Raw genomic sequence first — 25,779 nt, 5'->3', positions numbered from 1 at the left:
AGCTAGAGACTCTGGAAGTGAGTCCCACCACTGTTACTTCCAGATTGGTTAATTAGGAGAAATTCACATCATTTTTTAGTGCTCCAGTTCTCTTAAATACAAAAATAAGTATAAAATTAAACCTTCCTCACATTTGAAACATAAATTTAGTAGTGCATGGCATTTAGTAAATGCCATTTAAATGCTATTATGTTAACCATATTCAACTGTAAACTATTTCTCAATGTCCACAAAATATTTGTGATATAAACAATTTCTGCATTATGCATGGAAATAAAATGCAATCCATTGTCTGTATCAGAACCACAAAACAAATGTGATAGGCAAAGACACAAATATGACAATGGATAGACCTTTAGCTTTTAATCTATTTTTCTTTCCCTTATTCCAACTCAGAGTCTCACTGATAGAGCGTGTTATATACTAACAATGTGGGTGGAAAATCTGACTAAAGCAGTGTGTTTTGGGCCTAATAAGAATTCAAGCAAGGCTAGAATTCTTTTCATAGCTATAAAACTATGATCATAGTGCACAACTGTGACTATCATGAGTTGCACTACATTTCAAGTGAGGAAACTGAGGTTCTAAGAGATTTTAATAATTTAATTTTTGTGACCTCATAGCTATCCTAAATTTATAAGATAAAAACAATGGTGTGGCTTAGTACAGATATAAGAATTATTTTTAAAATCTTTATAAAGTAATACTGGATTATATCTTTGGGACATAATAAACTAGGTTTTTAATTTGATAGTAGAAATAACATAGAGTTAAAGAATAAACTAATTCATTTAATTAGGACTGATATAATAAGCAATCAAAATCTAAACTTCAAATTGTATACATGTTAGAAAATCCATATGTATTTAAAGCATAAGTAAGTCTACTTATAAGTGAATATTAACTTTTGCTAAGATTTAACTTGTAGGAGATCTTCTAGAATTGGAAGAAATTAAAAATCAGATGATTAGCCAAAATATACACTTAAACTTTAAAAAATAAAGATAAATCAGAATAATAAGTACTAATAGAAGGTGCATTAAACAGAATGATGACTATGGAGTATGATGGGAATTCTCTTAATATTAAGGAATTTTGACATAAACCATAACAAAATTGGGAAAGATGACAGCTATATATTGTATCTTATGACTGAATTTGTATACTGTAACATAAAATAAGAGGCCAGTACTTATCAATGTAAATTTTTTTTTTTCATTTTCTAGGTCATTCCTAATGACTGTAACATATCTACACTAATAAAAGACAAAGATGCTAACTGACCATACCTTCATTATGCCTAAGCTACGCCCACCAGCCAATCAGAGCGACTATATGCAAATTAACCCAACCAAGATGGGAGCCTGCAGCCATGGAGGTGGAGCAAGCAGGAGGCTTGGTTGCCCCGGCGATGGAGGAAGCCAAGTTTCTCGCCTGCTCTGGCTGGCTGTGGCCTCTGCAAAAGGAAACAAAGTCTCAATTATAGAAGCTAAATAAATCGCGGATACCTGCTTTCAGCCAGCCTCTACTGGGAGCTTCAGTGGCTGGGGGTTGTGGCCAGCCTGCAAACAGCCATCAGCCCCTCACCCAGGCTGGCCAGGAACCCCAGCAGGACCCCTTCCCTGATCCGGGACAACGTTCAGGGCAAACCAGCTGGCCCCCACCCATGCACTGGCCTCTATTTTATATAGTAAAAGGGCAGTATGCAAATTGACCCAACAGCAGAATGACTGGGAATCACTGGTCACTATGACACACACTGACCACAAGGGGGCAGATGCTCAATGCAGGAGCTGGCCCCTGGTGGTCAGTGTGCTCCCACAAGGGGAGCTCTGCTCAGCCACAAGCCAGGCTGATGGCTGCCAGTACAGTGGTGGTGGGAACCTCTCCCACCTCCTCAGCAGCACTAAGGATGTCAGACTGCAGCTAGGCCTGCTCCTTGCTGGCAAGTGGACATCCCCCAAGGGCTCCCAGGCTGCCAGAGGAATGTCTGGCTGCCAGATTAGGCCCAATCCCCCAGGGAGTGGCCTAAGTCAGCAGGTGGTCATCCCCTGAGAGGTACCAGACTGTGAGAGGGCACAGGCCCGGCTGAGGGACCCTCCCGAGTGCACAAATTTTTGTGCACCAGGCCTCTGGTAGTCAGATATTTTTAACAGTAAGTTTAAAAGCTATAAAATAGTCTCACAATTCTTCTCACATTTTGTTCATCCTTTAATTATAGTTGTACTTCTTGACTCAGCTCATTTATCTTCTTTTCAAGGAAATACTGAGATTGACAGATCAGATAAAAAAAAATACTGGCAAGATACCAAATCATGAAATCCTTGGATTTTCTTCATCAGTTAGAGTAGCTTGGAAAAAAGAGGTCAAAACTATCTGTGATTGTGACAATGTGTAGCACCTTTAAGAAAGCACAGAGGGAATTCATGTCATTATATTTGCCATTTCTTTTCAGGAATCCTTCCTTTTAAACATTCCTGAAGATAATTTTCACTAATTCATTTTTCTTAAGATTTTTTTCCCTACTTAAAAGACAGATTTTGAGATTGTTCTGTTTCTGAAAATATAACAAACAAAAAAAATCTAGCAGGGTGGCAATTTTCTGATTTTCTTGCCTGAAGAACAGATGACTTATCTTTCAAATGACTCTGATGATTAGGTAAAATAAATGAGCATTATGTACCAGACTTTCAAATACTCCATTTCCCTATTATTATGGCACACTAAGCTTAACATATCTAATTATACACATCCATAATTTTTATAAGAGACTCTTACCTTTTAGTGAAAGAATCTAGCTTTCCCAATCTTAGATAGTGACAAAAATATAAAATTTCTTAATCTACTTCTAAATTATTTTAATTGAAAAACCATTGAATTATACTGAATAAAAGATTCAATTCATTCAACCTACCATTGGATGAATCCATTTTTTTAAATGTGAACTATGGTTTTTTTTGTTTTTTTTATCTAATTATACATTTCATTTATATATGAACAGCTCCTCAGTCCTGGAATTCTTACATCTATAAAATATTTTAGCAATTTTATGTGTGTCAACTATCAGATGTCATCAGAGAGAGAGACAGAGCCAATTACTAACCTTTATTGAGCTGATTGAAGATAGACAAATGTTACCTGCTGGCCAATTTTGAAGTGGGGCAAATGCAGTGGGTCTTGGAGTATAGCTTACATAAATGCACCTTTTTGTCCAGGTGTATGTATTTTAAATTAAATTACAGATTTCATAACATTTAGTTGGCATATAAGAACCTCCTCTGTAGTTAAACCATGAAGGAAAGCCAGTTACTTATTTTGCATAAGCCCTTTTTCCACTATAGTAGTGAAATATGTGATTATATAGTTAGGGTTCTTCATCTTTGTAGAAATCACTGCATAGTATCCAGAGAGCCTGTGCTTGAATGTTGGATGGCAATATTGTAGCTATATGAGAAAGAGAAAGGTAAGTCAGCTAATAATTGTCTGTAAGAGACCTTCAAAGGCTCAGTGATTTTACTACTTACAGGATGGGACTCATAAAAGAGAAACCAAGGGATGAGCTAAATCTGTTAGAGGTCTCGAGCAAGGCAATGGTGTACTGGTAGCCTTGCCTAGATATGCAGTTGGACGTAAATCTAAAAATGTAGCCTGAGACAGAAAACAAATAACTGAAGCCTGTAAGAACAGGCACTGTCAAAGAAGAATCATGTAAGCTTAAAGGATTCAAGCCAGAATGCCTAGGTCAGCCTCACACACAATTACAATGACTTAGAAACCTATCAAAATTGAAGAGTGTGTAGAGGTAGCAGGAAAGCAAGGCTCTCCACACATGAAAAATGATACAAATTCATTCCGACAAGCAGGTAACTTTTCAGCCCTCTTGATCCTGATTACTGCCAGCACAATGTTTTCACTTTCTGATCTTAAATTTTCATCCAATGGCCTCCAAGAGATAGCCAAATAGAATTAACAGCAACAGGCAAATCCTGTTTCCTGTAAATGTGATTCTTCCATGCCATCTCTTTAATATTTTGATAAATCTCTACTGGATAAATGGCTGCTTTTAGTATTTCCATTCCAGTTCAATTGATCTCAACCACCTTTGTCATTCACGTCTACCAAGATGTTCAGTCACAATCTAAAAGCACCCTGACTGATACTTATTCTTTTGAATCTTGACTAGAAATTAGATAGAAGTGATCAAATCATTTAAATCTAGGTATTCAATGAATGGTGACTTGAGAGTTTCGTTCCCTTGCTTATATTGGAGGCAAGGGGGCACCGTAATAATTTCCTTTTTTATATGAAACCATTACATTTGACAAAGTGATCTATTCATTTATCCTATTTTGTAGCCAATTTCATTCAATTCCAATGGACACCTTAAATACCTACTATGTGCCCATTGTATTAATCCCCAAAGTAAAATGATAAATATGATGAAATCCTAGATTTAGAAAGTTTTATTTCAACTACTAAATATAATATAGTGGTCAGATTGTTGGCACTTGAACAGCTATCTATAGTTTGTGGAGAATTTACTTTTACAAATTATTTGATAGGTTCTAAGTACTTTGATTTTTACTAAAATAGCTATAATAACAAAAATGACTATCACATGTTAAATTTGCTATCATGATGTTCTTCTTATTGCTGTGTGCTTATACAGAGATTTAAAAATGTAGTCAATCTTGCAATTGTCTTATATGGTAAATATTATTATTATTATTATTCCATTTTACACATTTAACTTTGTTTAACACTGGTTACACAGCCAGTAGTGAATAAAGGAAGTTAAGCTCTGATGTTGAATCTATGTTTTCTCACTCCAATCTAATCCTATTACCATTGACTAAATTTCTTTTGTTTCTCTGACAAGTACATGTTAACTATCCACTATTGCAGACTCAGCTCAAGGAATCTGAGATGCATCTGTATATAAAGGCAGAAAAAAAGTGCTGCCTTTCTGGAGCTTAACTTTGATAGTGACCATGATATTAAGCAAGAAACAGAAATAAATAATTGCATGTTGCATTATATTATGATAAATACAATAAATAGTACAGCCATAAATGTAAAATTTGAAAGGGGAATATGAGTGAGATGGAGAGGAATAGTTTCAAAGAGAGTATTCATATTAGAATTCATCTAGAGGAGAACTTTTAAGCAAAGGGGATTGGCCCGAAACTGGCAATCCAACATCCCCTGAGGGGTCCCAGATTGTCAGAGGCCAGGCCAAGGGACCCCACTGGTGCATAAATCCAAGCGCCTCTAGTAGTTTTATACTGACTGATCATGGGATTTAAACTGAATAAGGACAGAAGACATCAATGAGTTGAGTGACAGCAAAAATCTCATGGAACCACATTAATGCTATCCTGGTAGAGGAAGTTCACAGGAATCAAAGGAGGTGGAAATCAGGGAGAGAGCTGCATAGAATAGAGATAGTGGAGGGTTCAATTTTTGAGATTAACAAGAACATGACAGTAGCGGCAGAAATAGGGTAAAGGTGAATACAGAGGAGAGTTCAATAAACTAGAGTTCTAGAGAAATCACTTAGGTATATTAAAGTCATTAAGGTTTTTAGGGAGGAATGTATGAGAATAATTTGAAAGCCAACATGAGTATACAGAGCCATCTCTCCCACATCGAGTCATTACATTTTTAATTACTGAGCTTGCTTAAAAGCAAGACAGACTATTTAACATAGTGTTCCCATTACAATGTAGAATTATTATGAATGATGCTGCTTTTCTAACCTATTTAGTTAAAAACTAGGGCTGCTTATCTATTTCAGTTCTCAGATACTTGTTTTTTTTATTTTTTTTATTTCAACAGCTGTTTTCTGCTCACCTCACCTCTCTGATGCTGTCAACAAGGCTGCAATGGCTAAAATGGAAAATACAGAGCTCACATTCACACTCCTTTTCATTGATGCTGGCATATTTCCAGCCACCTACTCCCTTGTTGCAGATCACAGTAATTTAATCTTGTCCTACACAAAGAAAGTAAAATTTCCCATTTAATTTAGAGTACATAAGATAAGCAATAAGACACATTATATAATTAAAAAGAAGAAAACTTAGCTAATTCAATAAAAGAAACTGACATCTCAGAGGGCAAATAAGAAACTCAGATCTTGTCCCATAGTGTTCTATTTCATACCAAAAAGGAGGCCTTGCTATAGATTTCACTTCTCCATTGATAAATTTTTCTTCCAGAAGAACAAATATATGTGGTTGACAAGCTGTCCAATAACTCATAGCTATTTATTGCCCACAGTACCATGCATGGCAGTCTAACACAACCACTGCTCAAGATGCCAAGTACTGCAAGATTGACGAGCTTTTTGGGGGAGCTTCCTAAAAATACAGAGACATAATATTTAATATATGCAGCCAATTTCTATTTCTGGCTAGTTCCCCAATTACCTGGCTTGATCATTCTGCATTCTTAAATACATAGCAAACCCTCAAGTGTAATTCATAATAAATTCTTTAGCTCAAATCAATGAAATATGTTTTCAAAAATTCTGCTCTCTCATTCATTAATTTTGCATAGTTTATAGCAATGTAGTTCTTCTGTATTTGTCTATCTACAAAATAATAGCACTCTCTTCAAAGATTTTTGCCCCAAAATATGTCTCCTTGCTTTGTTTTTTGCATCATTTCTGCAGAGCTCTTTATTTTCCGTTCCCCTTTAGTTTCATTAATGAGTCAAAGTCTCAACCTTCTAAATGAGTTTTCAGGTCTCTGCTCCTAGAAGAGTTTATTCTGAGAATAGTACCATTGCTTATTTTATATTTTCTGACTTGTTCTCCTTTCCTCAGAAAGTTACCTACATTATCACATGAATTTCAAATCTGTATGTTTAAGTGGGAAAAAATCATGGGTGCAAATGAGGCAGAGATTTGCTAGAACAAGAGCTGAATTCTTTTTCCATATTTCCATTTTTCTTACATGGAATATCAGGAGCCTACCAACGTTTTTTTCTTTATAAACGTATTTTGGACAAATGAGGCAGAGAATAATGGGTTACACCTGCTGGAGCGAAAAGGGCTATACCTGATGTTCTTAAGGAGAAGACTGCTTTTGGGATGGAAAATGGCTTTGGTTCTATACAACTAAGTCTACTTTAGCAATTTTTTTTTTTAATTTGAAGCTGTATATAGTTTTAAAATATATATGCTGCCTTTTATAAATACATCTATCTCTTTTATACTGATCATTACATTCTAGCTTTTTAAAGAATGAATCTATAGGCATTTTAGAGGTGAAAACAAACTGCTTATCACTCAATTTATATTTGTATGTTAATAGGGAACATTTATGGAACACATTCAGTTGAATGCATTAGAAATGGTTTATTTTATATTGTTTTAATATCAGAGTAATATAATACTTTAAGTTTTAAAGAGTATGAATTTGTGTAAATTTCCATTATTAAAATGTTGCTTGATGTATGTATTTGTTATCTATTGCTACATAACGAAATACCCCACAATTAAGCATCTTAAAACAATTCATATTTTTTTATGTATCCCTATTTCTGAGTATTAGGAATGTGGAAGTAGCTTAGCTAAAGTCTGCCTCAGGGTCTCACATGAGATTTCAGTCAAACTATGCACCACGCTGCTGTCATCTCAAGGCTATTGTGGGATGATAGGACCTTTTTGTAAACTTACTCACATATCTGTTTGCAAGGCAGCACATTCCTATATGGCTATGCACCAGAGAGTTCAGTTGCTCTCCCTGTCAGCCTCTCTATGTCTTTTTATAATAAGGCAGCTTTGCTTCCTCCAGAGCAGGGAGAGATATGAAAGAAGGGTCAAGGATGGGGGAGGGAGAAGGGGAAAATTCCCAAGATGGAGACCAAAAACTTTTATAACCTAAGTTCAAATGTAATGTATAATAAGGAAACTATATACTGTATATACAATAGTTTAAAGAGTATACTGTTGATCACACAGATAAAACACAGTAGAATGTAGGAAAACATTATACTACAGTTTGCATGCCAAGAGTTAGGATCCTGGGGCCACCTTGAAGGTTGACTACTATAGACTAGAGGCCCAGTGCATGAAAGTTGTGCACTGGTAAGATCCCTAGTGGCTGCTGGCTGCCAGCTGGGGACTCCCTCCCTTCCCCTGGCTGACCACACCCCCTGGTTGAACTCCCGATCAAGGGGACAATTTGCATACTACACTTTTATTATATAGGATATATAGCTAAGCCTGCTTGATTTACTTTTAAAATTAGATAATTCATACTTACGTAGAAAAATCAAACTTTGTGTATGCATGATTAAATAAATATAAATGAAGTCCAAACCACTTGTAAAATGAAAAGATTTTACACATCAGTACATTTATTAAAAATGCAATAAATATTCATTGATTTTAATTATTTTTTTTAAATATATTTTATTGATTTTTCACAGAGAGGAAGGGAGAGAGATAGAGAGTTAGAAACATCGATGAGAGAGGAACATCGATCAGCTACCTCCTGCACATCTCCCACTGGGGGATGTGCCCACAACCCAGGTACATGCCCTTGACTGGAATCGAACCTGGGACCTTTCAGTCCGCAAGCCGACGCTCTATCCACTGAGCCAAACCGGTTTCAGCGTGATTTTAATAAGATATAAATAGTAATTGATAAGCTTCATTCAGAATTTTAACTGAAAATTAAATTACTTATTCAAAATCATTAATATAGAATTTTATGAAGTTCAAATTACATATATGAGCTCTATATGACTCAAATTCTTTCTATAAAGAACAAATTACAATTTTTAAATTGCTATGAATCCTAACATTTACAGTCCTGGTTGCAAAACTAGCAAGCTGCAATGAGGCTATAAATACACAAACATTCACATACACACAACCTCACACACAGATGGCTGAAAAAGAGCAAAGATAACACGGATAACATTATAGCATTCTGCTATTTCAATGTAAAGATAAAAAGGAGAAAATATTGCATAATGCTAGAATAAAACATAAATGTAATATTTGCATAATATTTACATTCCATCAACTTGTTATAGAAAAAAACTTTATTTTTATTTTTGGAAGAATAAAGTACAAAAATTACAAATTTCATAAATATTTTAAAATTTTAATTCACTTTTACTTATTTTAATTCTGATGAAAAAATATTGCTATAGAAAGATATTGAAGGATTAAATTTTTCCATTTTAACTTTTGCAGGAGATTATTCTGCAACTGTTTCTCACTTTTTTTGGTAAACACATATTGTCTTAGAGTCTACCAGTGATGGTGAACCTTTTGAGCTCTGCGTGTCAGCATTTTGAAAAACCCTAACTTAAGTCTGGTGTCGTGTCACATATAGAAATTTTTTGATATTTGCAACCACAGTAAAACAAAGACTTATATTTTTGATATTATTTTATATATCTAAATGTCATTTAACAAAGAAAAATCAACCAAAAAAATGAGTTCGCGTGTCACCTCTGACACGCATGTCATAGGTTCGCCATCACTGGTCTAGACAATAGTTTTAGAAGGCAATTCCAGTCTTCCTGTTTCCCCTATGTTCTGTCCTGAGGCAAATGAATTTATGTGTCTCCATAATGTCTGAAGGTGTGAGTAGTGAAAGAGTATAGGAACAATCTTAATTTTGACTGGTATTCCCCAATCTATCCCATTTCCTCTCTTTAGAATACTCTCCATTGCTGATCTCTCATTGTAATATTTAATAAAGGCATGAGTTTTAGTTAATTTTATTCTCCTATAGCAGTGATGGTGAACCTTTTGAGCTTGGGGTGTCAGCATTTTGAAAAACCCTAACTTAACTCTGGTGCCAAGTCACATATAGAAATTTTTTGATATTTGCAACCATAGTAAAACATAGTTTTTGATATTTATTTTATATAATTGAATGTCATTTAACAAAGAAAAATCAACCAAAAAATGAGTTCGCGTGTCACCTCTGACATGTGTGTCATAGGTTCGCCATCACTGTCCTATAGGATATACATAATGTACTCAACTCAATCACATTTTATGTATGCATGTACACATAGATTAGGTATATGAAGTTAAATGCCATACTATCTAATAAACTTAATTTATCATTAAGTAATGACACTCTTTTTTACCTAACAATATTTTTATACTAATAATAGCTAGATAACATTCCTACAACAACTTTATTTTTTTCAGTTAGCCAAGAATACCTTTTTGGAACCCTTAAACTTCAATCTTTCTGGGTCATATTTTAGTTGCATTTCTGAATCATTTTGTTTTACTTATTAAAAATTATAACCTGAAATTTGTTTTGAAAAATGTTTTTGTTTACTGCCCTTGCTATATTCCCAAGTAGCTCAAAATACTCTTGTTATATCACTTGGAACTTTCTTAGAGTTATTTAATTTTATATTGTTTTCCATTATTTAAGTTCCACTTTTTGAAAATTTTCAATTTGTCACTCTTGCTTAATCAATATTTATGTGTGACCAGATGTTTACCATTATGTTTTGTTCAGCATTGCTATTCATACTTCTGACTTCAATTTTCTTTTTCTGAGGTTCATGTTACACAAAGCTCTATAAGTAGTAAAGATTTTCTCTTTGTTTTTAAAATGTTTTAATTTTTCTATCACACTTTCATAGTATTTAGCTGAGCATATAATTTTAAGTTTACAATATCACCTCAGTAGTTTCACAACCAGGATCATTTTTTATAGGCTCTGCTATTGATGATGAGAGATCAATTATCAGCCTAAGTATTATTACTGTTGTATATCTTTTGTTTCTGATTGTTTTAAATACTTTCATTTTGCCTTTCTATCCTTTCAATATGATATCTTAAAGAAGATGTGATTTATTTCACTAACTAAAGACATCTCAATTTAGTTATTTTTAAATTGAATTGGTGATAATTTCCTCAAGTGTCTTTCTAAGTCACTAATTTGCTACTCAGTTGTTTATTCTGTCAATTGAGTCTTTAATTCCAATAACTATATTTTTTTCACATCTATATAGTCTACTTGTTTTTTTTAAATTTTTTTCACAATGTGCTATTCTTTTATTATGACACTAGATGCCCAGTGCACAAAAATTTGTGCACTCGGGGAGGCGGGGGTCCCTCAGCCCGGCCAGTGCCCTCTCGCAGTCTGGCACCCCTCGGGGGATGACCACCTGGTGGCTGAGGCCTGCTCCCCGGGGATTGGGTCTAAGCTGGCTGCCGGCCACCATCTTTGTTGGCAGTTAATTTGCATATCTTGCTGTTTAGTCAATGGGAAGTGTAGCAGAGGTACGATTAATTTCAATCTTTGTCTATTATTGGATAGGATGCCTGTATTTGATTATCTCTTTAATAATTTCAGACCTACCTAATTTATAGGTGTATTCAGATTACTTTATATTTATAGTTTTGGGGGTATCATCACTTATTTCCAGTGTTTCTTTCACTTTCATTATCACTGTTGTTTCTCTTGTGATGCATTTTTTTTGTGTGTGAGCATATCTTCAGATACTTTCCCTCCCCCACTCTCCCCGCCCCTCCCATGGAGCTCTTAAAGGGACTTCATTATCTAAGTTTACACCTCCTCACTGTGGACTGCATACACCCAATGACTGGCTTTTGCAGGGATACAAAGACCTGGACTCCTCTCCAATTTGGGTCAATTCTGAAGTGCTATCTCAACCTTTGTTCAAACTACATTATGGCTCAACTTTTTCCTCAGTCCAGTCTTGTTTCCCATGCTACCTCGCTGGTGTGTGTGTGTATGTGTGTGTGTGTGTGTGTGTGTGTGTGTGTGTGTGTGTGTGTGTGTGTGTTTTCTGAGAGCACTCCCTAATATCCCAGTAAATACATCCACTTTTAAAGTTGTTTGGTTTGATTTGTTTGTGTGTTTTTTCCTGTGATAATCTGACCTAAAATATGAGAAATGATTTCAGGAAGTAGACATTAAACTGTCTTAGAACTGAATTACAACTGGTCAAGTTGCAATGAGATTTCCATCATTAGTAACAAGTTGAGTACTGAAATTCCCTGCATGTAGTATCAAGTTGGTTGTAAAAACTTTCAAAAATAATGAGTCTTTGGAGCATTGGTGGGAAGCAGAATACTGGTGGGTATAATACCCAGACATTTGATTATTTGGGGAAGAAGTAAATTTCAATTCTGAAAAACCACATGCCTCAGTACCATTACTACCAAAAAGACATTGAGGAGTAAGGATAATTATTTGAGAATAAGGGAAAATGTGGAATTTCAATGGCTTCACTGGCAGTATATAAAATGATATTCATCTCTGCATCTATAAGTCAGTTAAATCTTGAACTAGACTTCATTAGACTCCATACAACGTTAAATTCTAGGGTCTTGAGTGTTGGTTTTTTGAAGATCAGGGACCTCATTGAGAAAAAGTCAATTTAAAGACTTGAGATATGAATGTAAGTATTGATATGCTCAAGAACTTGAAAACTCAGATTTTCTAAACCTTCTGGGCCAGCAGACATAGCCCATTTGTTACTAATAAGATGAGCACACCCTCTTGTTTAGAGATGATGCAGAGGCTTATTAATGCCTTGCACGACAGGTGGCTTTCCTCTCTAGATTAATAACCACCTTAAATGCTGGTCATCAGTACAGTAACTAAGGTCAAATCATAATGTAACAGAGTCAGGGAAGTACTGGGCCTATTAAGAGAGGAAAGACATTATAAATTGAAGGATCTGTAGGACCCAGCCAATGTATACTGGTAGGAGCTGGGACAGTACGTATGAGAGAAAATCTTGAGAGCTGGAATATGAGGAATGGAATATAAATTTGGATAAGACAGAGTTCATTGATATGGAATTACTCTCTTACTATGGGATTTAACACCCTGCATGCCCATGGTCAGCAAACTGCGGCTCGAGAGCCACATGCAGCTCTTTGGCCCCTTGAGTGTAGCTCTTCCTAAGCCTTAGGAGTACCCTAATTAAGTTAATAACAATGTACCTACCTATATAGTTTAAGTTTAAAAAATTTGGCTCTCAAAAGAAATTTCAATTGTTGTACTGTTGATATTTGACTCTGTTGACTAATGAGTTTGCCGACCACTGATTAGTGTGAATACATGGCTAATTTGACTCTGAAGCTTGGAGACAGCAATGGTCTTTCATACACAAAGTAAAAATGCAAGAACTACCAAAGAAAATAGTGAAGGTAAGAATAAGATGGTTCAGAGAAGTTACAAGCTATGGTGGATATACGATGACTATCAGAAGAGCCATTATCAAACTGTTCTCTAGGAAGGGCTGGAGGACACTGTTTATGAGAGTGATGAAGAATTTCCTGTTGAGACGGGCACCAGTAATTTTGAGAAGCACAATAGTGAATGTCTTCTGTGTTCCACAGTTTAAAAAACATACTACTGTTCAGATATCCTGACTCCCTTATAGTAAAAGATGGTGATGATAAATTACAGATGATCTGAAGTTGGAGGGAAACTGGTGCAATGAAAACTAGTTATCATTCTAGGTTTGAATCAGTTTAAGACCTGTTATTGCACTCATTAATTAAGAGGTCAAAGAGGAAGGACATTAGAATAGTACAACAAGTGTGTATAGTTATGATTCATCTATCCTCCCCCAGAGGCCTATGGCCATTCGCTTGGGTAAAAAATACACCAGAGAAATGGGAATACAAATATTTCAAGAACTGTTGGGAAATAGAGACTAAGTGGATATTGTTAGCTATGGACTCCAACTGTCGTTATGTCACTCCTCTTAGAGTAGAAGCTTATTAGAACTAGTGAAAAATTGAACCCAGCCTTGTCATAAGTTCTATATTTTTACTGAGTTCATGGACCCTTTCAAAGGTTATTTCACCAGTATGTATATTTGGAATGGATATATACACAGTCATTGACAGAGCGTCCATATGTGTCTGTTGCCCTGTGGGTACCAGTTATCACACAGGAGAGGTCAAGCAGAAGCATCTGCATCTGCCCAGCTACTAGAAAAATGCATTGAATTAAAAGAAAAAAATCCTATGACAGAAATTAATGAGACCTTTAAGTGTCTAAAAAATGCATGGACAGCAAACCTCATTATTTCCTAATTTAATTTATCATTTTCAAAAGGTTTTATCTGGCACTTATAAAAATCAGAGGGACTCCTAAAAAGTATAGTATTACTGCAATCCTATCTAATAATAGACAAACATGGTAATTGACCATACCTTCGCTATGCCTCCCATTGGCTGATCACTGAGATATGCAAATTAACCCAACCAAGATGGCGGCCGGCAGCCACGCAGTTGAAGCAAGCAAGAGGCTTGCTTGCTCCAGTGATGGAGGAAGCCAAGGTTCCCCGCCTGCCGCGGCCTGGCTCTGAGCTCCGAAAGCAACAAAGTTTCAATTATAGAAGCTAAACAAACCCCAGATACCTGCTTTCAGCAGGCCATGGCCTCAGAGCTGGAGCCAGCAGGAGCCCAGCTCTGAGCTCCAGTGACGGCAACAAAGTTTCAATTATAGAAGGTAAATAAATCCCAGAATAAAAAACGAAAAGAAAAAAAAAGGAGCTTCAGTCGCTGGCCAGCCTGAAAACGGCCCTCAGTCCCTCACCCAGACTGGCCAGGCACCCCAGTGGGGACCCCCACCCTAAAGGGTGTGTGGCCAGCCTGAAAACAGCCCTCAGCCCCTCACCTAGGCTGGCCAGGCTCCCAAGCGGGACCCCCACCCTGATCCGGGACACCCTTCAGGGCAAACCAGCCTGCCCCCACCTGTGCACCAGGCCTCTATCTGATATAGTAAAAGGGTAATATGCAAACTGACCCTAACAGCAGAAAGACTGGGAATGACTGGTCACTATGACACACAATGACCACCAGGGGGCAGACGCTCAATGCAGGAGCTGCCCTCTGGTGGTCAGTGTGCTCCCACATGGGGGATCTCTGCTCAGCCACAAGCCAGGCTGATGGCTGCCAGTACAGCAGTGGTGGTGGGAGCCTCTCCTGCCTCCTCAGCAGCACTAAGGATGTCCGACTGCAGCTTAGGTCTGCTCCCCGCTGGCAAGTGGACATCCCCCAAGGGCTGCCGGGCTGCCAGAGGGATGTCTGATTGCCATCTTAGGCCCAATCCCCCGGGGAGCGGGCCTAAGCCAGCAGGTAGTCATCCCCCGACGGGTCCCAGACTGCAAGAGGGCACAGGCCAGGCTGAGGAACCCCCCCCCTCACCGAGTGCACAAATTTTTGTGCACCGGGCCTCTAGTCCTATATAATAAAGGCCTAATATGTAAATCAACCAAACAGCAGAACGACCTGTCACTGTGACATGTACTGAGGGGGCAGATACTCAATGCAGGAGCTACACCCTGGTGGTCAGTGCACTCCCACAGGGGGAGTTCCACTCAGCCAGAACAACCAGAAGCTGGGTTCACAGCTGGTGAGCGCAGCGGCCATGATGGGAGTTTCTTCCACTTCTGAAGCAGCACTAAGGAGCAGCAAGCCTAGAGGTAAGGAGCAGCAAGAAGGTGGGCAGAAGGAGGGAGGGGTCCCGGACTTTGAGAGGGTGCAGGCTGGGCTGAGGGACCCTCCCCAAGTGCAAAAATTCATGCACCAGGCCCTCTAGTCTATAATAAAATGCTAATATGCTAAGTAGACGGAATGTCTTCCAGATGTCATTCCAGATGCTCTTCCTGACAAAGCTGGGGCCAGAGGGAAGCCAGCCAGGGTCCCGGGTGCCTGCGGGCAACCCAGAGAAAGCTGGCCAGGGCCCCGGGTGCTTGCGGGTGGCCAGAGGAGAGAAGCCCAGGTCACAGGTGCCAGAGGGAAGCCAGTGCAGGCAGCCTGGGTCCCGGGTGCTGGAGGGAAGTTGTGCCAGCAGCCGGGGGAAGGAAGGCCTACTCTTGCACAAATTTTCCTTCATCGGGCCTCTAGTGTATAATATTCCTACAAATGAGTCTAGTATCCCTCGGTCAGTCATAATGTAATTTCAAGGACCTGGGCCTCCTAAACACTCCACAGAAATTTCGATCAGATTATAATTTAATAATATTATGTTATTCAGAATAGCAGAGCAAGAAAGAAAGCATACATAAGAGGACTTGTAATGAACAAGTACTTGAGAAGGTGTGAGATAAACACTGCAAAGATTCAAGAGCCTGCCACATTGGTCAAGTTTTTAAGGGTTATGTGGTCTGGGTCATTCCAAGATTTCCCCTCCAAAATAAAGGACAACATATGTTTCAAGTCTTTCAAAATGTGTTCCACATACATTTTATTTTATTTTATTTTATTTTATTTTATTTTATTTTATTTTATTTTTTCTTACATAAATGTCATTTGGGCACTCCATTATCCCTTATGGATAAACAGGAAAAAGTCTCAGAGCCACATGGGATAGTAAATAAAAAGAAAAAATTCACACTGTCTTAAAATTGGAATCCCAAAAAACAGACTCTGACATCAAATTACATGTGGAGAAAGTGTCCTGAGAAGCACATGTAACAGAGTTGAGGGAAGACAGGAAGAGAATTTGAACCCTGATGCTGCAACAAACAAGGCTTCCACCAATCAGGAGACCTAAGTCCCGATGGCCCTTCGGAGTTGTCCTAAATAGTGGGCTGAATCATTGTGTCTCACTTTAACTTTAAAATATGTTGAATGACAGAGATTTCAATGATGAAAGTTTAACTTTAATACTAATGTATCAAAATGGAATTACTCTTATACACAGAGTAGATCCCCATAAGATTTGATCATAACCTATGATAATGATTTATCTCTGAAGCTAATTTAATATGATAACATTAAATATTGAATTCCTATTATTAACACTCCTAATTTACCTTTATGCTCACCGGGAAATCTTCAAATATGAAGTTGGGCATTTTCTACTTAGTAACTCCAGAAAGAGATTACGTATTGAATTCTCTATCCTATTTTACTTCTCACTATAAGCTAATTGTATAGTTATTCTGGTTAATTATATCAAGCTTCATTTATCTGCAGCTATCTCAGAGAAATAGAGCCCCTTGATGTTTATAATTAGGCTGCCTTCGTCTGATACAAATTCTGGACTGAGGTTAAAGGTTTAAGTTAAAGGTTAAAGGTTTAAGTTAAATCTTAAAGGGGAGACTTTTCTGGGCAGCCAGCCAGTTGCCCTCAGGTATGACACATCACTGCATGCTCCATGCAACTTTTCTTGAATGTTCTCCAAGCAGAACATTCATAAATGATTTATTGAATCAATACTGATAAGCACATAAAGCATCTTCTTTATTGCAGAGTGATTCCAACCAGAGGCACTGGACTCAGGCTGCTTACTGTTCTCTTAGCCCCAACACGTCAGTAATTGGGGGATTTGGGGCATTTCTGCGTGGTTTAAAAATTATTATTCTAATCTTTAAGTATCTCTTCCATAGTGTTGTGGGAAGACTGAATTGACTTACTAGAAGTGAGGTACTTAGAATAAGAAATTATATTGCAGAGATTCAATGTATTTCAAGCATGAAATGCACAGAGTGAGGTTAGTTGTTATCATCATCATTCTAATCATCATTAGCATTAACACCACCATTCTATTATTATTTTTACTAGAGGCCCAGTGCACAAAATTCATGCACTCGGGGGCGGAAGGGAGGTCCCTTAGCCTGGCCTGTGCCCTCTCACAGTCTGGGAGCCCCATGATTGATTGCCCCAAAGAGAGAGGCCCTGCCCATTTGTCTGGGACTTGGCGATGGATTGCGCCCCACAGAGGGAGGCCCTGCCCACCTGCTGCAGCCTGCTGGTCAATAGCCTGGGCCTCCCTCTGCAGGGCAATCATGGGGCAATGGCCAGGCCCCTGACCAATCTCATTGCAACCGCCTTGGCTGGCCTGGCGCCAGTGGGTGTCATAGTGTGGTTGTCTGGAAGGTCATCCTGACAGTTGTTCTGCTGTTCGGTCATTCGGTCAATTTGCATATTACACTTTTATTATTATAGATTACTATACAAAGCACAAGGATTTACATATAAATAACATTTTTTTTTCTTTGGAAAAGCTCACTATCAGTTTATTCTAGGATAAAGGGGAAAACATGAAGTAAGGATAAAATGAGAATAAACAGAGTATTGTAAAATGCAGATAACAGTGCCTACCTCACAGAGTTCTTATGAAGATTAAAATCATAAAATGGTGGATGCTCAGAATGGTTATGGTTACAACAGATGCATTTAGCTTTATTATTATGTCATAACAATTATCACATTTGAAAAAATTAACTTTTAGAATGACAGCCATAAATTACTGTGGTAATGAGTATCTTTTTTTCCTATAATATGTCCATGTCCATGAAAGCTGCACTATGGCTTTAGAAAAATAAAATAGAAAATGTTCGCCAGCAGATCCTTTTATCTGACATGGCTCCTCAGCCCTCCCCTCCCGTTCCCCAGTCCTCCCCTCCTATCCCGCCCCCCCCCCCCACCCCCGTGTGAATACAGGAGATCTTACACACTTGATCAACAGTGATGACAAGAGCCACTGCAGTCCTATCAGCACATTCCTGGGCTCCGTACTTTAGTAGTGAGGAAGCACAATGAGGTCTTGATATTCTGCTCCAGGCCAGGGTTTCTCAACCTCAGCACTACTGACATTTTTGACAGGATAAGTCTTTGCTATGGGGAGACTATAATGTGATTTATAGGATATTCAGCAGCATCTCTGGCCTCCACCCGCTAGATGCCAGGAGCACCTTCTCCCCTTTCAAGGATGTCAAGGGAAATGTCTGCAGATATTGTCAACTGTCCCGTAGAGGACAAAATTACCTCTGGCTGAGAGCCGCTATTCTAGACACATGTGCCCATAAACTTTTAAATGTTTGCTTCTCTCATTGCCAAAGTTAACTTTTCTTTTCCTTCACCTGGCATTATGATACACTACTCTCATTATAGGGTATTGAGTCACTTGAAAGTGAGTAGTTCAGATTTGATACATGGGAGAGAGTTTCTGAAGAACTGGCAGGATTTTTTGAGATAGGGACCAGGCAGGGTGGGGACTGGGTGTGTGGGGAAATTTAGCCTGAAAGAATAGAACTAGCAAAGACAAGGATCTATGAAAGTCCCTACCTTGTTTGGTGTATTCTAAGTAAATATGTGTTATCAATGATTAGGAAGTGTGGGACATTCAGAGGCAGATACGTGTATCATTAACCTTCAGAGTAAGAAAGAGTAAGGCAGACTCTCCTTATCCCACTGAATATGTTCTGTAGGACCAAGAAATAAAGTTACCAGAAATAGGACAGTGAGCCTTCTCCAGGGCAGAGGTTGATTCTAACATATAAATTGGGGTCAATCCAGATGCAGGTTGGATCATGAGGAATGCATGATTCTCTCCACCCCTTGTTGGTCAATTAAGGTAAACATTAAGTACCCAATACTTACTGTAAAGGTTTATGATTTAAAAATTTCAACCATTTACTGAGTACCTATGATATGCCAGGGAAGTGCTACTTTGTTGTGTCATGGGGCTTATGCTAAACACCTCACTTCTACTTACAAATAAACAATGTGAGGCTCAGAGGGTATGGATTTCAGATCTTTCAGAAAACAATTCCTTTATCAGAACCCAGTGAAATATTACTCATACAACTAAATGTTTAATGTTGTGTGATGTGCTTCCCGTCGCATTTGGTAAGAACATTTATTACATAATTTATTGATTAAATTCCAATAACTTTGTATTCATATTACAACTCTAAGGAGAAAACATTTCTTATACAAAGTTAAAATCCTGTTACCACAGTACCCTTCTGCAGGCCCTGACCAATTGAACAACCAAGATTTCTAATTTCTCTCTTCCCTTCCCCCCCTACTCCCTGTTCCCTCTCTCTTTTTTATTTCTCTCTCTCTACTCCCTTCCTCCTTCCTTCCCTTCCTTATTCTTCATTTCATTCGTGAATTAGAAATCTGGATGAATGCTGTACCTCAGTGGTTTTAATTCAATATAAACATTTAAAAAAATTAAATGTTATTTGTCAGGGATATTTGAAAACTAAAATTGAAGATGTACACATTTATTCATACGTGAAACTAATATTCAAATCACAAGTTATAGTCTACGCTCCTATTTAAAGTAATCTGGATTCACAATTCAAGAAAAATGAAAAGTACACTTTGCTTTAAAGTAGCAAGATAATTCAATACCAAACTTAGAGGATAGGAAATGAGTCTTATGATAGACCTGAGTTTTGTATTTTTAAGATATATTTTATTGATTTTTTTACAGAGAGGGAGGGAGAGGGTTAGAGAGTTAAAAATATCGATGAGAGAGAAACATCGATCAGCTGCCTCCTGCACACTCTCCACTAGGGATGTATCTGCAACCGAGGTACATGCCCTTGACTGGAATAGAATCTGGGACCCTTTAGTTTATAGGCTGATGCTCTAGCCACTGAGCCAAACCGGTTAGGGCTTGACCTGAGTCTTTAAATATCTATATATATAAAATCCTAAGCAACCGTTTGACCGTTCAACCATTTGTCCGGTTGCTATGATACGCACTGACGACCAGGAGGCAGACGCTCAATGCAGGAGCGTCAGTGTGGTCCCACAGCAGGAGTGCCACTCAGCACCAGATGCAGGATTCATGGCTGGTGAATGCAGCTGCAGCAGGGCAAACCTCTCCTGCAGATACTCCTCCTGTGTGCCCCTCCCCAATCTGGACTGGGACCTGGACTGGGTCCAGGACTGGCATCAGGACTGACTGGGCACGAGCCCAAGCTGCTTCTCCATCATGGATGTGCTGGTATTGCCCTAGGATGGGCACACAGAGACTGCAACGGAGTGGCAGTGAGCCTACCGAGAGGCAGTGTGGCAGGCGCAGTGAGCAGGAGCAGCAGGCAGGAGTGGCAGGCAGTGTTGGAATGCCGGTTTTGGCCTGATTCCCTCAGGCCACGCCTAGGGACCACACTGGTGGACAAATCCGTGCACCGGGCCTCCAGTAAGAGTTATAAAAGCACGTGAAATGATCAGATACAATTAGTAAAAATGTCCTGCCTCTCACTATCTACCACATCTTAGATTAGTTGTATGTCATTATATAAGCCTATGATCACATGAACCTTCCATTCAGCCCTAGAGAATTACTTGCTTATGATTGGCAGCTTTCTTTCCTCCACACTGTTGCTTACTTTGTGCCCCCTTAACTATTACACTAATCTACCTATCTCCAGATCTTTCAAATTCATCTCTCGCTTTAAAGACTAATGCAATTTTGTATACAAAATCTTCCCATCCTCAGAGTTGTTAATTTCCTTTCTTCTCCTTTCGACATTCTAGCTGACTTAAAATTGCATATTAATATGATGTATAACCTTGTAATTGTTTGGAGGCAAAAAGCATATCTCACATCTTTTGGATACTTATAACTACTGGAACAATGCCTTGCAAATGCATCTGTTTAAGGAGTGTTTATGGACAAGGATTTGAATTGATCACATATGGCAGGATATTTTACCACTATATCTTTTTCTCTTCTCTCTGACATTTAGAAAGTTAGTCATAGAATATTAAAAAAAGACATTCTTTTGGAAGAATCCTATGTAATAAAAGGCCAATATGCAAATCGACCGACCAGCAGAACAACCTGTGGCTATGATGCACACTGACCACCAGAGGGCAGATGCTCAATTGAGGAGCTGACCCTGGTGGTCAGTGCACTCCCACAGGGGGAGCACTGCTCAGTCAGAAGCTGGGCTCACAGCTGGCGAGTGCAGCAGCAGTGGCAGGAGCCTCTCCTGCCTTCTCAGCAGCACTAAGGATGTCCAACTGCCAGCTTAAGCCATCAGTCGGACATCTCCCGAGAGCTCCTGGACTGTGAGAGGGTGCAGGCCAGCTGAGGGACTCCTCCCACCCCCGAGTGCATGAATTTTGTGCACCGGGCCTCTAGTATTATATAAAAGATACCATAAAGGATTGAGGATTTTATAGAAAAGTTTGATATTCTTGTAGGTACCTTACCCACCCAGAACATACCATCTTAAATAGTTAATTCACTCACCATTCTCCCTCTTTATGAGCCACCATGACATTCAGAACTTCTACAGTACTCTAAAATTGTCTTTTATCTTTGTAATAACCTCCCTTTACCATGTTTGGTTCACATAATATGTTTGTGAGGGGTTCTGCTTCTGGGCACCAGATATATATTAATCACAGCAAGAAGATACAATTTTATGTATAAGCTAATTTAAAAATAAGTTCAATCATGCTCCCACAATTAAGTCTTCACTATGTAAAAAATTCGCACAACAGAAAGGGAGGCAGTATTAAAGTCCAATAGAGAAAAAATTCATTATATTAAAAAATGAAGGAAAATGGCTTCACTCAGAGGAATGTTAGATTATGCCCATTCACAGGAATATTTAAGCTACCCTTGCTTTGACTTGTAGCCTGTGTTTATTCCTTTCTTTATGTTTAATTTTATTTCAGCCTAACATGAGAACAATTATAATAACTTGCCCCAGATTTGTTGGTCATTTGTAGGTCTTTGGAGAAATGTCTATTCAAGGCTAACCCTGTCAAATTGTATACATTAAATATGCACATGTTTGCATATCAGTTATGTCAATAAATTGTAAAAAAGATTTTAAAAGACTTTAATAGTATATATATATATCCTATCTAATAACAGACAAACATGGTAATTAACCATACCTCCGCTATGCTTCCCATTGGCTAATCAGCAGGATATGCAAATTAATTGCCAACAAAGATGGCTGCTGGCAGCCACGCAGCTGAAGCAAACATGAGGCTTGTTTGCTCCAGTGATGGAGGAAGCCAAGGTTCCCCGGCTGCAGCAGCCCAGCTCTGAGCTCTGGATGCAACAATGTTGCAATTATAGAAGCTAAACAAACCCCAGATACCTGCTTTCAGCCAGCACGGCCTCAGAGCTGGAGCTGGCTCTCAGATCCAGTGACAGCTATGGAAGGTAAATAAATCCCAGAATAAAAAAAAAAAAAGAGGCTGGGGGCTTCAGTCACCTGCCAGGCTGAAAATGGCCCTCAGCCCCTCACCCATACTGGCCAGGCACCCCAGTGGGGACCCCAACCCTGAAAGGGGTATGACCAGCTGCAAACAGCCATCAGCCCATCATCCAGGCTGGCCAGGCACCCCAGTGGGGACCCCAACCCTGAAAGGTGTGTGACCAGCTGCAAACAGCCATCAGCCAGTCATTCAGGCTGGCCAGGAACCCAAGCAGGACCCTCACCCTGATCCGGGACACCCTTCAGGGAAAACCAGCCGGCCCCTATCTGTGTACCAGGCCTCTATCCTATATAGCAAAAGGGTAATATGCAAACTGACCCTAACAGCAGAAAGACTGGGAAGGACTGGTCACTATGACACACACTGACCACCAGGGGGAAGATGCTCAATGCCCCCAGGTGGTCAGTGTGCTCTCACAGGGGGGAGCTCTGCTCAGCCATAAGCCAGGCTGATGGCTTCCAGTACAGAAGTGGTGGTGGGAGCCTCTCCTGCCTCCTCAGCAGCGCTAAGGATGTCTGACTGCAGCTTAGGTCTGCTCCCTACTGACAAGTGGACATCCCCCGAGGGCTGTCAGGCTGCCAGAGTGATGTCTGATTGCCATCTTAGGCCCGATCCCCCTGGGATCGGGCCTAAGCCAGCAAATGGTCACCCACAAGGGGTCCCAGACTGCGAAAGAGCACAGGCTGGGTTGAGGGACCTCCTACCTCCGAGTGCACAAATTTTTGTGCACCGGGCCTCTAGTGTATATATATTTCCTTAATATTCAATAAGAAAAAAAGTTATTGAAGACTTTTCTCAGTTTGAAACATTTAATTTTGTTACTATATAGTAGATTGCAATAGATATTGCTTGACATAAATCATTGTTCATATTTATAATTATTTTAAAGATTTACCAATATGTAAAAATATTTGATTCAAAATTATGATCATGCTAATATTTTCAATGAATTTTGCTAAATCAGTTTGCAAGAAGTCTAACTTTCTCCTTAGCAAATTATAAGTTTACCAGTTTCATCTAAGTCTCACAGAATTTAGTATTCTCTTTTTATACTTTATCTAAGGTAATGATTGAAAATGGTATACTGTTATTAATATATATATATGCATTTATTTAAACATGAATATTAATCAGGATTAATAGTAAATTTCATATTAAGAATATTAATATATCGCTGATATTTTTATGATATCATTTTTCTTACTATTTTTTAATTTAAATTTACAATTTTGTCAACATTTTCATGATTTTATAATCAGAAAAAGAAATTACCCAAGTTCTGTAGGATTTTACAGATACTCTCTTACTTTCTTCCTTAAATTTACTACTCTTAGAGCTGTTACCATTTACTTATAATCTCTTTGAAATTATGTTCATGCAGACTTTCATTGTGTAAACCAAAAGATATAAATATTCAAGAATATAAGAAATGATGGCAGCCCAAAGATGATTTATTTTGGATAACTGATCATGTCTTTTAGTTATTTTAAACCTTACCAGTATAGAAACCATACACTTAAAATCTTCTGAGTAAATAATACCTTTTCTAAGTTAATTTTTTCAGTCCACTAAATTGGCAATAGATCTGTAAGAATTTTTAATTCAATTAAAAATTTTAGCTGTACTTCACATAATTCTAGCTCAAGTGAATTCCTTAATTTATGCTAATCTTAAATAAAAATGAAATTTGTAATAAATTTTCTAAATTGCTTAAAATAAAAAAAATAAATTTAGTCTCTTACTGAGACACACCACTTCATTATTGAGATCTTATCACTTTTCAGAACTCACATTTATTCCAAAAAGTATTATTGAATTGAACATCCAAAAATAATAATGTTGTTAATAGGTGGTATTTATTAAGCATGTGCTAAATTTAAGAATATCTTTGAAGTATTTTCTTGCCCGAACTAATTTAATCTACATGGCAAGTTTTATGTGCACAGGTAATTATCATTTTCCAGAGGCCGAAACCAAGGCACAGCTGTTTTATTTTGTTTTAAACTGTTTCTTAGTAGGAAAACTAAAAAAGTGAGAATGCTGAGCTGTAAGTTCAATCAGTCTGAGGTTTGAGGATTTTTTGGGTTTTTAAACTTTTTAGAGTGAAATAAATTCTCACACTTTAATACTATTTCCCTTCATCCTATCGGCTGTTCTCTTACATTTGGGTGTTTTAGGCAGAGACACTAGTAAATCTGACAGGAATTGATGCTATGAACAAGAAAGGTTTCCACATCTTTTGAATTTGATGTTGCATGTCTTTTTCATTTTTCCATTCTCTCTTCTTCTGCCCTAGGTGTCCAGAAATTTGTCTTTCTCTTGTCCTGTTTGACTGATAGGCAGAACCAACTTTGTGAAAGCCATTCATGTAAGCAGACAAGGAACTAGTAACAAGGAAGTGTCATGACTAGATTTACATCAGAACTGATAGAAAACACTGAAAGGAATACTTTAGAGGCACTCATTTGTGTCTCACAGTAAAAATGATGAGAAGGGAACAATTCAGTAATCAAAATGCTGATTTTTTCCTGACAGGACAGACTAAAACAATGAAGTGATGGATTTCATCTTAGCCTTTCTTTTCATACAGATCTAAAATAGGAAATTGCAGCCTGGCTTGTGTGGTTCACTAGTTGAGCATCAATCTGTGAACCAGGAGATCACAGTTTGATCCCTGGTCAGGGCACATGCCAGGGTTGCAGGCTCCATCTCCAGTAGGAGGTATGCAGGAGACAGTTGATCAATGATCCTCTCTCATCATTGATGTTTCCATCTCTCTCTCCCCCTCCCTTCCT

The sequence above is a fragment of the Myotis nattereri genome (assembly GCF_964212035.1).
Source record: "Myotis nattereri genome assembly, chromosome: 2".
Lineage (NCBI taxonomy): Eukaryota > Metazoa > Chordata > Mammalia > Chiroptera > Vespertilionidae > Myotis > Myotis nattereri.
Note: the sequence above shows the minus strand (reverse complement) of the source record.